General features: G+C 34.5%; 2 long non-coding RNA genes across 2 annotated transcripts; one reads left to right on the top strand and one right to left on the bottom strand.

Annotated features, from left to right (window-relative positions):
• Positions 1–995: 995 nt before the first annotated feature.
• LOC127870412 (uncharacterized) lies at positions 996–4158 on the top strand. The gene is made up of 4 exons (XR_008044804.1): positions 996–1171; positions 1332–1403; positions 2145–2227; positions 2844–4158. It is a non-coding gene; the product is annotated as an uncharacterized LOC127870412 (long non-coding RNA).
• Positions 4159–4610: 452 nt separating this feature from the next.
• LOC127868519 (uncharacterized) lies at positions 4611–11061 on the bottom strand. The gene is made up of 5 exons (XR_008044158.1): positions 11028–11061; positions 8430–8516; positions 7758–7931; positions 5219–6978; positions 4611–5074 (listed from the first exon to the last, which is right to left on the bottom strand). It is a non-coding gene; the product is annotated as an uncharacterized LOC127868519 (long non-coding RNA).
• Between the last annotated feature and the right edge of the window lie 6440 nt (positions 11062–17501).

The raw sequence follows: 17501 nt of genomic DNA on the forward strand, positions 1-17501 counted from the left end.
AATTGAAAAAAGTTGTTTCAGATTCGCACATTTTCGTTTTAGTTATGATATTTGTGAGGAAACAGTAATACTGAATATTTACCATGGTCTAATATAGCCATTATATGCATCTTTTGACGATTTTAAATCCTAAAAATTATAAAGCGTTGCAACGCGAAACGATTGAATAATTTGGAGAGTTCTGTTTTTGTCGTTAAATTTTGTGAAACTACGAAGATTGCCTATATAAGGTATAAAATACGTCAAGTATGTGTACTCGGCGGAATAGCTCAGTAGGCTAAAGCGTTTTTACTTCAGGACTCTGGCAGGACTCCAGGGGTCACTGGTTCGAAACCTGCTCCGGGCAATGTTCTTTTCCTTTTTTTAATTTTATTCTTGATTTTTTACTGGAGCTTTTACGATCCAATGTTTACATTTATCAATATAAAGCATTTAATGAATAAGTTAAAAAATGCCAAAATCTGTGAAAAGGCCCCTTTAATGTTTTCATGACCTCAAACGCAGGGTTTTCATGTTCCAGATTTTAACCTACCCACAGTCGAGGTTTATTATTAAAGGGACTGTCCAATGGATTATGGTCTGAACAAAATATAAAATTATTGTTTTAGATATTAAAAACGATTATCGCCTTTGATTTAAGGATATAAAAACTCAAAGCAGACTAAAGGAAGTATAACACAGACCAACACATAAGCCCAAGCGGATGGGAATTCCATATTATATTTCAAAAACGCCGCTCGACGTTTTTGACCTAAAAATAAATGTAGCTGAAAATCAGCTGACAAGTCACGTGGTACATGGTACTGTCATTTATTTTTGGCATAGAAATTACATTATTTCTAAAGAAAGAGATTTAGCTTGTTGAGCAAATAATTGATTTTCATTGAATATTTTTGATAAACCAATAAAATATACTTCATATTTAAATCAATATTTTTATTGGAAAATCACTTTTCACAAATACGAATATGCGGTCGAAAAGAATTCAAGATGGTTCGGACAAAAGCAAGTGCTAGCGCTAAGACTAAAAAAAAACAAGAGATGCAAGGTACAGGCGTAATAAAAGGGAAAGGATAATAGACATTGGTATTCAGTGTGATCGATGGAGAAGAGTTAAAGAAGCTACTGGGATTGAAAAGGACGAGAAAATGATGGGAATATTGATCGATGCGTAAGTCTTCTTCATTTTCAGTTTGTGTTTCATAGCTACTTTTCTATAAATTCCCTTAATTATTTTGCTATATAATGAACACGATTTGACTTACACACACACAAACCCTTATAAGTATAAAAGATGTGTTTTAGAAATGTACAATGCTTTTAAATTTCAGAACTACTTCTGAACTAGAGAGCTTCAACAATCATCTTTTGATACGCTCCAAACCAAAGCGAAATGCTTTCAGGTAAATAAAAAGTTAAATGTTTAAAAAATACACTTGTTAAAGTGTTTCTTTTTTTATGAACACATGCTCATTCATTGAACAAAGGAATTTATGCTCTTTCTTTTTGAGAATTTACATTTTAATAGTGTAAAAATGATGTACCCTTTGTGACAAGTCTCGTAATAAACTGCCTGAATGACTAAAATATGAATATATTTTTAGCTCGGCTGTTTTCGGAGAAAACCCGAGATATTGTCATAGCCAGCTCGTCGTTGTTGTGTCGTAAGCCAGCTGCTCGTTGTCGTGTTGTCCGCTGGCGTCGTGCTAAAACTTTTACATTTTGGTCTACAATCAAAGTGATTCCACCTACAACTTTAAAACTTCAAATGTGGATTCACCTTGATGAGTTCTACACGCCACACCCATTTTTCGGTCACAAGGTCAAAGGTCAATGTCCCTGTGACCTCTAAAAAAAATTATGACAAGCTTTCGAAGCCTAGCGTGGCACCCGTAACGCCGTGCTCTTGTTTCATCATGTGATAGTAAAATTATTTATGAACAGGATTTTTGTATTTTTGTTCACAGGATGTTTAAACAACTAGTAGTTAATCAAGAAATGAATTCTGATTATGAATATGTCAAGTCATTGGTGTTGAATTAGTTCATATCTAGTGTAACATCATCAAAGTCCTAAAGGCAGATTTTCACATGATGAGTTGCATGATATTTTCTGAGTTTCATTTCTAAAATTATTTTTTTCAGCTGTGCAGGTGTCAGTTAGCAGCAATAGATTATTCAAAACACTTGAATCGTCCTGTTTTGTTGGACAAAGAAGGAAATGAGAGGTATTTTTATTATTGTTTTCGCCCTGTATGTTGGTTTGTGTGTTTGTTTGCGTCAAACTTTAACATTTTGCCATAACTTTTGCAATATTGAAGATAGTAACTTCATATTTGGCATGCACATTTTGAGTGGTGAAAGGTCAAGATAATCCTTCAAGGTCAAGGTAAAAAAAAACAAATTCAAGAGAAGTAATAAGCTTTAAAGAGTTCATCTGAACCTACCAAATGATATTTAAAAAAAAATCAAAGTGGCGCAGTAGGGGAGATAGTGTTTCTGACAAACACATTTCCTGTTTTTATTAAATTTTGAATTGTAAGGATCAATTTACAGATTTATGATTACTTATTGAAAGTTTTTATTATTAATAATTAAATTGAATTTACAAACATGATGTATTTAAGCTCAAATTTGACACATTCATGTGATATGAATAATAAGTATACATTTTGCAAACAATGCTCCTGTCATAAAAGAACTACTGCAGCAAAGTATGCACTGAATCAGTAAATTTATATTATGGCATATATATTGTCTATAGATCTTTATTCTTTTGTTTTGTTTTAGCAATTGTCATTTCATTTTTTCAAACATCATGTCAGTTATAAAACAATCTTTCAGGAGAAAAAAGGTGTACTCAAAAGCTGCTTGTAATTGGAGCACAAGGCCTGTGAAAAAAACATACATAACCGGTTTGATCACTGAAGTTATAAATGAATTCACCATAGGCAAGAAAAGAATAAGTGGCAAATGTGAACAGCTGCCTGAAGACTCCAAAAGAATTAGGTCAACTATAGCCCCCGTCACCCCTCCACCTACATCAATACTTGGAGATCAGCATGTCTCTAGATTGAGAAAAGCGAAAAAATGAATTGTTGCCCAAGACGTGTTTGATATTCATTTGAAGTTGACGCAGAAGTTATCTTTGTTAGATAACTATTAAGTTTCACATCTTTAGTGTAAATATAATTTTAGAAGTGTTTTGAAAATGTACAATCTTACATTATGTTATAAATAATGAATGCTCTTGGTTGTACAATGCAATGACATTTTTTAGGAAGTTTTAATATTGAATTTAGCATAAAATATTTTTTTTATGTTATATTTTGTGCGTTTTTTATCAATACATTTTTATGCTCCCACAAAATTTATTTTGGGGGGAGCATATAGTTGCCGCTTCGTCTGTCCGTCCGTGTGTCCGTCTGTGCACAATTTTTGTCCAGGCTATTTCTCAGAAAGTAATGACCGGAATTCAATGAAACTTTATGGGAAGCTTCACTACCAAGAGGAGATGTGCATATTATCAGCCGGTTCTCTTCAGATGATTTTTCACAGAGTTATGGCCCTTTGAAATTTTCCATTGTACATATAGTGCAATTCTTGTCCGGGCTATTTCTCAGCAACTAATGACTGGAATTCTATGAAAGTTTATGGGAAGCTTCACTACCAAGAGGAGATGTGCATATTATCAGCCGGTTCTCATCGGATGATTTTTCACAGAGTTATGGCCCTTTGAAATTTTCCATTGCACATATAGTGCAATGCTTGTCCGAGCTATTTCTCAGCAACTTATTACAGTAATTCAGAGTTATGGCCCTTTGAAATTTTCTATAAACTGTACATATAGTGCATTTCTTGTCCAGGCTATTTCTCCCCAACTACTGACCGGAATTCAATGAAGCTTTAATCCATCCATCGTATAATTTTGTCCACAGTTATGCCCCTTAAGACGTTTCCTTTTATCTGAATATATAGTACAATATTGTGACAAAAAAACACTTTTGGGGAGCATCACCAGTCTACACCGGTTTCTTGTTACACATGTAAAAAACACAATTTTTCTTACAAAATGTTTAGTTTTTTGTTTGATTATCGATATGTGTTTTTCATTGCCTTCTTTATTACCTGTATTTAATAAACCATTGTAGTCAATGTCTCTAAGCCTCTTATAATTGACCTCGAGAGTAGTTTCCTCTTTAATTATCGATACTATGAATGTGATAGTGTATCCAGATATGCCTCAGTGTTCTATTTACACATCAACATTTAATACTTTTTAATGGCCATACCCATTTGAAATGCAAATCACCTAAATAATTAAATGCCAGCATCATACACTCGAACCAACTTCAATGAGTTCTCAACTCCTGTCACATTTCTATGTGCATGTATTGAGTTCGATCCATTTTCTGACACCAGATGAATATAATACAAAATTTGTAAAAAAAAATCAAACTTCAATGCATGGATCAAGTTCATATCACACTGAATAAAATACCTCAATTGTATATCAATTTAATAGATAGGAAAAAATCGGCTGAGCTAAAATGTACACGGTCTGCACAGGTTACTACATAAAGAAAGCACACAATATACAAAACATGGTTGAACAATAATAAGATACTATTTTTTTTAATTTCAACAGCAACTTGTTGCTTTTTTATTGATTTCGAAATGTTTAATCATGCATTAGCATATGTCATGTTTAAAATGTATTTTAAGAAACCTAATCTAACAAATATCAAGTGTGAAACAAAATGACTCCAAATAAAAATAAACAAGGGCTGTTTGTAAAACATGCATGCCCCCCATATGGGCTGTCAGTTGTAGTGGCAGCCATTGTGTGAATACGTTTTTTGTCACTGTGACATTGACCTTTGACCTAGTCACCTGAAAATCAATAGGGGTCATCTGCGAGTCGTGATCAATGAACTTATGAAGTTTCATGATCCTAGGCGTAAGCTTTCTTGAGTTATCATCCGGAAACTATTTTACTGTGTCGAGTCACCTTGACCTTTGACCTAGTGACCTGAAAATCAATAGGGGTCATCTGCGAGTCATGATCAATGTACCTATGAAGTTTCATGATCCTAGGCTTAAGTGTTCTTGAGTTATCATCCGGAAACCATTTTTCTGTGCGAGTCACCGTAACCTTGACCTTTGACCTAGTGACCTTAAAATCAATAGGGGTCATCTGCCAGTCATGATCAATGTACCTATGAAGTTTCATGATCCTAGGCGTAAGTGTTCTTGAGTTATAATCCGGAAACCATTCGGTGGACGGACGGACCGACTGACCGACATGAGCGAACAACATACCTCCTCTTCTTCGAAGGGGGGCATAATAAAAAAATCAAAATGCAAACTTAAAATTGAATAAAAGCAAAAGATATAAAAAATAAAAATAAAAACAGGTAATACACAATTGACTGTTTTTTTATGAACGGTCTTTTCAAGCAAACGTTACCATTTTTGAACTCATCCAAAATATCCTTGAGACCAATCTTTATTTTACGGCTGTAGAGTGTTAACAAGGCAAATGTAGACGCCGCACGACGGACAAAAGGCGATCACAAAAGCTCACCATGAGCACATTGTGTTCAGGTGAGCTAAAAAGTGTAAAAATCAAACTATTAAGTTCAAACAAGAAAATAAAATAAGTATACAAGAAATGAATTTTGATTTTCAATTAGTTTATTTACATAGTATTCTTAAGAAATATGTCATTGCTTCTTTTATTTCTTTCATCTTACAATCCAGAGTACTCGTGGCATTTCATTCAAATGACACCAAAGTAAGCATACAAATGTAAAAACTGCTGTGCAAGTTTTAATAATAAACTAGCACATTTCACACAAATTGATTTTTCAAAACAAAATGCATAGAACTGAAAAATCCAAATGATTAAGCATAACTCAAATGATTTGCATAAATATAAATGTTTCAAAAAAGGAGCCAGAACAAAAAAATAATCAAAACTAAGAAAAGTTCTATGTCTGATAAATGAAAAAGAATAGCAACAAGGGCTGTTTGTAAAACATGCATGCCCCCCATATGGGCTGTCAGTTGTAGTGGCAGCTATTGTGTGAATACGTTTTTTGTCACTGTGACCTTGACCTTTGACATAGTGACCTGAAAATTAATAGGGGTCATCTGTCAGTCATGATCAATGTACCTATGAAGTTTCCTGATCCTAGGCCTAATTATTCTTGAGTTATCATCAGGAAACCATTTTACTATTTCGAGTCACTGTGACCTTGACCTAGTGACCTGAAAATCAAAAGGGGTCATCTGCCAGTCATTATCAATGTAGCTATGAAGTTTCATGATCAAAAGGCGTAAGCATTCTTGAGTTATCAGCTGGAAACCATTTTATTGTTTTGAGTCACTGTGACCTTGACCTTGTGACCGGAAAATCTAAAGGGGTCCTCTGCCAGTCGTGATCAATGTACCTATGAAGTTTCAAGATCCTAGGCGTATGCATTCTTGAGTTATCATCCGGAAACCGCTTTACTGTTTCGAGTCACTGACCTTTGACTTAGTGACCTGAAAATCAATAGGGGTTATTTGCCAGTCATGATCAATGTACCTATGAAGTTTCATGATCCTAGGCCTAAGCGTTCTTAAGTTATCATCCCGAAACCATCTGGTGGACGGACCGACATGTGCAAAACTATATACCCCCTCTTCTTTGAAGGGGGGCATAAATATGCAAAATTATTAGAACACTGGGCCTTCACCTGGTACGAAGCCTGTATACTGGCCTTAAGGACTAGGAAACTTCTCCCTTATTAATTTAACACAACATGCTGTGACAGTTATTCTCATGCATTAAGATGGTAAATTGTCTGTATGCAGCATGTCTGAAAGATTTATTGACATCTTCTAGTGTCTCTGCATAAAAGGAAAACACATCTTGTTGATACTGCTGCTGACTGTAGAGGGTCATCCTATCCAGCACCGAAAGAGTCATCTCCTACAAAGAAATTGTAACAGATTTTACAATAAACTTCTTGCAAATGTAACTCCAATCAGCAGTCAGTGAGACAGCACACTAGATTATATGAGCCTTGTTCTGAGAAAACTGGACATAATGCATGTGCGTAAAGTGTCGTCCCAGATTAGCCTGTGCAGTCCACACAGGCTCATCAGGGGCAACACCTTCCGCTTTTATGACATTTTTCGTTAAAATGTCTCTTCTTAGCAAAAATCCCATTTAGGCGGAAAGTGTCATCCCTGATTAGCCTGTACAGACTGCACAGGCTAAGCTGGGACGACACTTTACGCACATGCATTATGCCCAATTTTCTAAGGACGCGACTCATATAAAGGGGTGGAAAGGTGTTGATGGTATCAATGCAATGGATCAATGGAGTACAAAATATTGAAATGGTATGCAAACTTAACAATTTTTAAGCAAAAAAAGAGTAATCCTTTCTTTACTCATGTAAAAACATAAATTGCATTGAATAAAATAGCAAGATGACAAACAACTACACAATGTCTTAGAACTTAGCATCTTTGTTGGCATTAGCTGAAATTCATTTTAATAAGCCAATAATGATTCAGTAAATGATTTTCCCACATGACAAAATTGCCTTTATAACAGGATTAATTTTTAAGATGGGATATTTAATAGGTTTGCATGGTAGAACATTATTGACCCATTTCTTAGTCCTTGTTATAACACAATATGACGCTGCAAAACTTAAGATATTCAGTTACAGAAACTCATAATACATGAATCTTACTCACAGGTCTGTGACTTGAGCATAATTCTGGGACCATCCCACAGCAAACTCGATCTTCCACTCTCTCGTATTGTGGGCATCTGTGACAAGAGCACCACTTAGTTATTGTTGCTAATGTATCAACTTTCTGGATCTTTCTGGCAGGACGTTTTCCTTAACTCTTCTGTAGACTTGAATCCTGAGTGTAACAAATAAAACATCATGCATTTGATAAAAAACCAAGTAATGCAGAAAATCTAATAAATAATAGCAAAAAGAGTAACCCTAAAATGACAAAATCATGATGTCAATGTCATGACCTAATCACATGAGTTATAGTGCATTTCTTGATTTACTACATGTTATTTGCAACCACAGCCTACATCCACAGATTTCGGACCTAAATATTGTGAAAAAAAAGCAAAAAGTCCTACTATTCTTAGCCAAGGTGACTGTTCAACTCTCAGGCCTTTACAATAATAGTTCTAACTTGTAAATCATAATGGGTTATAGTCAAACCTGCATTTATCAACACAGAGCGGACAAGGGTGATATTATTATTTCTTCTTAGTTCGTCTGGTCACAAATAGATATACATAATTCACTATACCCCTCCGGTTGACCAGGTGGGAGAATTTATCGAATAACTGGCACATAATTAAAATGTGTACACACAAGAGCATTAAAATAAACTTACTGAATCTGTGTCCTGAGAATACAACAACATTCTCTTAGATGGCTGTCTCACGCATTTACTTCTTCTCATCTCTCCCTCTGTTTTGGCCTAAATAAAAAAACATAAATAATACACTGACTTATTTGTGCTCTAGGATCTGGGCACGAATTTACTGTGGAAGAATCCACTGGCTTCTATTAGCAAAATTTAAAAGTTAATGTAAAACGTACATTGCAAAATAAACAACACAAAATTCAAAAGTCAAAACGAGAAAATCATAAAATCAAAATACGTTAAATTGATTCTCATTTTCATGCATTGGAGTCGTCTACTATCGTCTAATTCCCAGCAAACATGCACATATGGGTCCCATATGGGTTGTTTCTGGGCAAACCCATATGGGTAAGCCCATATGGAGGTCATTTGGGACCTAGATGGGCTAGCCCATATGGGAATGCCCATAAGGGTCCCATATAGGTCCCATATGACCTCGCTATACGGAAAAAATATAAAATTGTATTTATTTAATTAAAAACTAATTTCTTAAAACGTATGTATGACTTACTTGATCTAAACTGCTACCATTTAACCCAAAAATAGAAAATCAATGAATAAGCAAATAATATGCAGCCCATATGGGTCCCATACGGGTCCCATATGGGAGTCATTTGGGACCTATTTGGGCTAGCCCATATGGGAATGCCCATAAGGGTCCCCTATAGGTCCCATATTACTGGGCTATCAGGAAAAATATATAAACTTTTATTAATTTTGTTAAAAACTCATCTCTTAACGCGTATGTATGACTGACTTGATCTGAACTTCTAATATCTTAACCAAAAAATGAAAATATGTGCATAAGCAAATAATATGCAGCCGATATGGGTCCCTTACGGGTCCCTTATGGTACCATTTGGGAGCTATTTGGGCTAGCCCATATGGGAATGCCTATAAGGGTCCCATATAGGTCCCATATTACTGTGTTATCAGGAAAAAGATATTAACTTTTATTTATTTGATTAAAAAATTATTTCTTAAAACGTATGGATAACTAACTTGATCTTAACTGCTATTATTTTACCCCAAAAATAGAAAATTATGCATAAGCAAATTATATGCAGCCCATATGGGTCCCATACGGGTCCCATATGGGACTCATTCAGGAACTATATTGGCTAGCCTATATGGAAATGCCCATAAGGGTCCCATATAGGCCCCATATTACTGCGTTATCAGGAAAAGGATATAAACATTAATGTATTTGATTAAAAACTCATTTATTGAAATGTATGTATGACTAACTTGATCTAAATTTGTAAACCAGCGACATTTAGCGTCGAATTGCAAGGTAAAGACCAACAATCCGCTAACATTCAACGGCAGATAAACTCATCTTGTTGAATTAAATAAAATAAGATCGGAATCTTAATATATTATATTTGATTAAATCAAACAAGAAATATCTTTAAAAAAAAGATATACGGCGTTGATTGTGGTTGGAGTTTATGGAAGGTAAAGATTTAAATGAATGAGATCAAGGATAGCTAATATCTTTTTCTGTGCAGTTTTTAGCTGCATCAAACGCAGTACGGGATGTTACGCGGAGTTTTCGCGGCTTATTTTACATTATTACATATTGCTGGTCATAAACCTATAGATACAAAAAAGAAAACCAAAGTCAACCGGCCACACGCGAAGTCTCCGTACATATTTTAAATATGTATACGCGCGTTCTTCGAACAAACCTGTTTGAGTGGTTTATCGGGAATTGCTACGTGTATTTGATTCGATTATTAACAGTATCGAGAATCATCGCGCTCATACTTAATACATTAGTCAATATGCTGCAATAATACATTAGTAAATATGATGGAATAATTCTTGTTAATTAATTAAAAATAATATTTATCATGGTATTGTTGAAAACACATTAAGAATCTATTATTGACATGCCATAAAATAATATCGCTGGATATCTTCATTTCACATCTTTCTGGTGGTAAAGAAAATTCTGGTTCGCCTAGTTCACGCTATAGCGTCTTTATTATATAACTATTATATAACTGACCGCGAACTCCGAACAGCACAGAAGGTCTGACCTGTATATAAACTCTGACATTCAAACACACTAACCGCGAACTGACCCGTTATACCTCGCGGGTTGAAATGCAACACATTAAAGTGAGGCATCGCTTCCACTGCTCTTTATACTTTTACATATAACATGTTGACAGGAATATGGAAGTCAGTACTTAATATGAGAACATGGCCTTTAAGTACACAACGTTTTCGCGCTGAAAATCCTCTGAAAATAAAAGATGTACGCACAAACTGTATTGATGTCGAGATTGAGTGTAAAACTGTTCTATCTATAAAGCCTTTTTATTAGAGATAAAACTGTTTCATGCTGAACACGCAGTAAAACAGTGTTACAAAGACGCGGACATGTTTCCAATGTTCTAGTGGTATTATCAAATCAGCCAATGCAGTCAATGAAGTGTATTCATCTGTACTTGGCCGCGGGAAGTTTTATTTGAATTCTATTGGACGCTAACAAAGGTCAGGCTAAGGTGAAAAGCTGGCGTATTCAGCTGACGCCGAAAAAACATATTTTCTTACTGGTACGCTCATTGTAGATTTCGAAGCCTCCGCCAATTTGTTTGTTTGTGTGTGAATCACGTGACACGAAGCGCGAAATACAAATAGAAAGGGATTTCCCAAGGTAGACGCAAAAGTCGTAATACAATTTGGCTGTTGCTCTTTAGTTTTGTAGTTTTTAGCAAAAGGTTGAGTTGGATATGGTTCAAATTAACGAATGTTATTAATTAATATCAAAATAATAGCCTGCTAAATTCAGGAAAATAATCCATTGGACAGTCCCTTTAATATGAATCAACACACTTACAAATATTATTGTTCACTTTTAAGACGACGGCAAATATTAGTTCTTCTTGAATTCTTAGAGCTTTTATCAGCACAAAGAGAAGGACAGACATGGTGTACCCCCCTTCCATCCTTTTATTATATTCGACTTATTCAATCTTTTTTATATATTTTTCTGAATAATCCGTGATAATTTACTGTAAGCTTTTCATTGGTTAGCATAACCAGGGTGCAGAATTACGTGACTTTGTGGTAACCGGTAAGTGGTGCTTTGTTCGAATAACTTGTTTAAGGGACGGTCAACCACGACGACGAAGAAAAAAAGTTGTAAAATATTATTTTTTTTTACAATTATTAGTTTATTTTGATTAAAATATCACGACTGTTATATTACATTACTTAAAAAAGTTGTTAAGTTATCATATTTTCAGTATATTCGGTAATAAATTTTACTGGGTATGTCTACCAGGTATCTACCAGTTAACTATAAATAACGCCAGTAGATTGATCATCATCGCCACGTGGTAAACCCAGGAATGCAAATTGTGCATGCGTAGTGAATTGTATATATTTTATTTATAAATTGATCAATCTCCTTGCGTTATTTATAGTGTGTATATCGTTATGTCACCTAATTTCGCGATGTACTTTCGATTTCACATCGCGAAATTTTAATACCGAATATACTGAAAATATTAACTTGTTTTCAAGTAATATAATATACCAATCGTGGCATTTTAATCAATATAAACTAATAATTGTAAAAAATATGGTATTTTACAACTTTTCTTTTCTTCGTCGTCGTGGTTGACCGTCCCTTTAAAACAATGTTTCTTGAGAATTTCAACTAGAGCATACAAGACAGAAATTATGCTGCTTATTGGCGTCGCTCTGGAGAGCGGCGACTAGTATGATATGCTTTTTTTCGCTTATGGGAGGAGAAGTTTTTTTACGGATCAATTTAGATATTTTTGTTTTAAGAATATCTTACATACAGTAGTGGTGATTTTTTGTGTAAATTAGTGTAAATAAGTACTGCATTTGTGCCTATTACATTTATTACAACATTTATTTCCATTAATGCAAAGCTAATTGTTTTAATTAATAACTGATCCACAACTGATCACAGGGGAAAGATCACAGTTACTGGGCAAATACGCGAAACTTTCTGGTTTTGTATAAAAACAAAACATAATCAAAATATATTTATTTTGTGGTTTTTCTAATTGGCTTATTTAGTGGAGAATCAATGTAGTACGATATTTGACGACCTATCGCGCAAGCAAGTTTATTTGAAGGCGTAGTGGTACGAAAACGTACAATGTATTAGTTTATTAATAGACATATAATAACGTTCGCTATACACAACTTCACCAAATAGCAGTACACAAATGATGTCAGCCGGAATAGCTCAGTTGGGAGACCGTTAGACGGAAGTTGTTTACGCAACATCATTTAAAGGCCCCGGTTCAATCCCGGGTTCCGGCACGAGCGGAACAGTTCGGCGACTGACAATGTGTTTCAGTCAGATTAATAAATATAATAATGCTTTATTTTATGTAGACATTTTAAAATCCATTTTACTACAATTGGACATTTTTATTAAAATTAATGGATGCCGCGTGGTGACAACGTTAATTTTAAATTTCTTACATCACTTAAATATCTTTAAAAAAATACACATGTTTTTATATTAACAAATAAATGCAAACAACACATCTATTATCCATGTATTGTTATGGCTGTCTATCATATGCCCTAAGGACTATCCCTACCACATATAGAGCGCGAAGCGCGACACGTATTATTGATTGTAACAATGAGTTGCGATAAAGGCAGCCGCTTATCAAGGAGGAGCTGTGTCCCAGTAACCCGTTTCCCTAGAGTCAAGCACTCCTTTTTTTTTAAGAACCACATATAGAGCGCAAAGCGCGAAACGTATTACTATTCAGGTGGTATGGGCCCTTTAGCATTATCCGACCATTACGTCCATAGTTATCTTCCTTAGAATTTGAGAAATTATGAAATCGTTGTTCGAAATCCAAAATTTTATCCAATTGTTCCCAAACTTGCACAGGTTTTTTATCAATGAGGACCCAGCCCAAACTCTCTTTATGAGCAATATCGGACCATAAGTCCAGAATTATGTCTCTTTGAATTTAAAAATTAAAGTGAAAAACTGCTTGGTTATGTGATTATGTCAACATTTTTCATCAAATTATTTCCAAACTTACAGTGTCTTCATATAAATAAGCATTTTTACCTCATTAAAAATGTGAAATATCGGGACAATAAGTCCAGAATTTTTTTCAATTAAATGTGACAAAATAAACAATTTCCACTTGTTTAAAAGATTTCACAACTTTCGTCTGAATCTTTCCAAACTTGTTAAGTGATTTTATATCAGTATTACTCGAACCCTATTGAAAATGATGAATATCGGAGCAATATCTATTATTATCTTTTACTGAATTTCAAAGTATTGTGAAATGCAGCTTCTTTATGCAATTGACAGTTTTCATTCAATTTTTTTTTTCAAACTTTTACAGTGTTTTCATATCAATGAGTACTCAACCCCTATCGTACATGAGCAACGTAAGAATAAGTTCAGAATCATCTCCCCTTGAAGTTGAGAAAAATATGAAATTACGCTTACAAGATGAAGCAGATTTTTAAAAACCTACACAGTTCTGTTCCGTTAATGAAAACTGCACACGGATGCCAGTCAAAAAAAGGAAACCAATGAAAATAAAATGAACTATGAAATATTTGGGAGTTACAACACAAAATCATAGATAATGGTTATTTGGGGGTTATAACACATCATAAATAATGGTTATTTGGGGGTTATAACACAAAATTATAGATAATGGTTATACCAGTATCTTTTTCTATTTTGTTTAAAATAATCGGCCAATATATTAATATCTACAGTATGAAAAAAAATCGTTCCATGTAACTTCATTGAGTGCCTTTTACACTGAAATTCCCGACGCCCTTTGATGCTTTGCGTCAATATTTATCTTGTGGCAATGTGAAATACATCAGAATTGCTTTATTTAATAAGCATGTGTTCTTGTTAAAAAAATATATGTGTACAGCACGGTTATGTTTCACGCAAAGTGAAATTGTGTCACCGATTTCAGACGTATTCACAGATATATTCTTATACCTGAAGATATCGACATAAACTGCAAGAAAAACTGTTTTTTATTAACTTAAGAGTTTTGCAAATGTATTTTAATAACTTGAGATATTTGAAAAAATAAAATTCTTAACGGTGTGTTTACATTCTGTCCAGCCCATGTGTAAACCCCGTTGAATATGCACCCTGATAAGCTCAAATTGCTCCTTTTCGTTGATATATCTTTTTTTTTAGCTAAACATACAATGAAAAGTGTCTGGAAAATACCATTTGTACCATGCACAGCGGGAAAACAACTAGCATCTGAAAAATCCTGTCAAATATGATTCGTTTTTTTATGACTCATTCAAAAGAAAGTACAGTGATTTCTATGACTAAAATGAATAAAGCAACGATCGTCTTTGGCAAAATAATAGGTCATTAATCGTCAAAAGTTTTATTGAAAGCAGTGGAATCCCATTGCAAATAGGGCAAAAGTAGGTTGAATGACGTCAATTTGCAAATGTCGGGCCCACGTAGAGCCACATTATACATCCGATCTTGTGGTTTGTAAAACCCGATATCAGGCCGAGGCAAACTTTATATCCCTTTCACGGGCCAATATAAAACACGTAGTGTGTCCGATCCCGTTAATCGGTCGGTTCCTATGTCGAGCGGAGTTCAAACATGTGTAACTACATGTATCAGATAGATGCGATATTTTGTACACAAATGAAACAGCTTTATGACTTTAAGTTTGGTATGACGTGAATTATACACAAAGCGAAGTGTGTTCATGCGAGTATGTTCCCATTATACGTTGCAAAACGTGATCTGTATTTTGCCATGCTGTTGCTGTTTTTACGCAACTATGCTTATGTTAGAGCTACATTTCGAAAACCGACATGGAACGGTTGACCATTATGAAGCCTTACCTGATCAAAAATCAGACGAAATATATGTTTAATATAGTATATGGTAATTCTAACATTTTTTTTATTTAGAAACGTTTTTCTAACGTTTTCTTCCAAGAATATTGCTGACAACGTTTTTAGTGAATTTTTCTTAGACCGTTTTACGTGAAAAAAACCTAAGAAACTAAAACAAATTACGTTCGTAAAACAATTCTGTTCTGGTTGATAGTGATCTCCCACCTACTTTCTATTTCCTTTGTTTACTGTTCTGGGAGAGGTCAAATTTATTAGGCCCTGGTTGTAGAATTTCATTGGTTAATTATAAATAGAAATTAACATATTCTCAACAGGAAGTGGGGCATAAAGCACATTCGTTCTTTGTAAATGTGTAAAAAAAAATGGCGGAGTACGATGAATGTTTTCTGATTTATGACATGGATTCTTACCAGCCTTTCTATGGATTTAATGAAGTAGATTTTGAAAGTAACAGAGATATGTTAATTGAAATTAAAATGACTTACTTTGAGCCAGAAATTAACGTTACGAGTAGAGCTAACTGTTTAAATGTTGCATCGAATTTAATGGATTCGCGCAAATTCTGGACGAGTGTTGTGTCTGTAAAATATTAAATGGAATGCCGTAAATGTATCAAGTCGGAAAAGAAAACGGATGGTTGCATAATGGTATGCGTGAAATAATGTAATTCTACCTATTTATTTTCATAGTTATGTCATTTTGTAACCATTCACATTCGTCACGATTTGGAATTCCCGTTTCTAAAAACAGAACATTTTGGTAGCATGAACCAACAAGGGAGGCGACTCGTGATGTCAGAAATTGTTAAGGTTACAATAAACTAAATAATCGAGTCATGAATAATCGAGTCATGAAGGACAATAAACTAAATAATCGAGTCATGACTAATCGAGTCATGAAGGTCTGTACTCTCTAAACCAGGGACCTATACTGTATAGGTCCCTGTCTAAACAAATCATCATATTTTCCTCGAAGGCATGTTTTACACTTTAGACTGTTGTTCTGGTTTTATCGTTTGGAGATATTGCTAGGGTAAGCATAGGTGTTCACTATTAAATACCTGAATTAGGATAAAGTTAGAGATTAAAGTAAAAAATGGTACTGCAAAAGGTTACAATCCACTAGGAAACGGCCGAAAAAAGAAGGTGCAAAAACAGTCGATTTTGATTTGAGTCGAATTCTTTTTTGGTTGAACATGACATATCTTTTTTATTGCTTAAATCGATTCAGCATAGAATGCCCATCAAGAAAAGGTATGGTTATGGGGGTCTCTATGTGCAAAATGTTGTATTTATTTTCGCTCAAATTTGTCGTTTTTACATTAAAACATATAAGGAAACTATTTAGTATATTTTGACCTTAACATTTACTTCCCCGTATCTTGCAACTATGCTTTCAACGCCATCGACGCACTCGTTTCTTTCAGCCCCTCTAACTAAAAATCCTGCATCATGGTAAGAGACAAGGAGAACTATCGATACACCGACTTCAGGAATCCTAAGCAAGATTCTGGTGAGGAAATCCGCCTGCCCTCCGGTTTAACGAATATGATCAAGCGTACATAATGAACTTCAATCAAATATGGCGGCGTTCATTGTTATTATTAACTTGATAATTTATTTATGATTTTTGATTCCCTTTTACTAAGATTTTTGCAAAATCTTAACCGATCAGGCGGAGTTCATTTGGTGTGGTAAGTTGGTTAGTTTTAAATCGCCTGTTTACCCAGAAAGCAAAGGGATATCCTGATTGCTGAATACATTTGTACTACATAAACGCTAGGCGAAAACATTCCAAAGAACAATTTTATTGCCTCGTCAGGTATAGCTAAAGAAACTTTAGCGAACAGTTTATATAGTATTGACAGAAGTCGCGCCAGTCAAAAAATCATAAAAAGCGACATTTAAAGTTATGGTAGCCAAAACTACGTCAGGTATATTGCCCTGTGTTAATTTTCATCTATAATTGAACCTGGCAAGACACGTCATTAGATGCAAAACATGGTGTTTTGTATACATCTTTGTTCCGTTCACTAAGAAATATTAGTCTGCCGCACCAAAGTCAACTACGATACACTTTGATATATATATACATCGTTGCAGGATTTTGTTTTTATGGTTAATTCTATTGAAAATA

The sequence above is a fragment of the Dreissena polymorpha genome, chromosome 2 (assembly GCF_020536995.1).
Source record: "Dreissena polymorpha isolate Duluth1 chromosome 2, UMN_Dpol_1.0, whole genome shotgun sequence".
Taxonomy (NCBI): Eukaryota; Metazoa; Mollusca; class Bivalvia; order Myida; family Dreissenidae; genus Dreissena; species Dreissena polymorpha.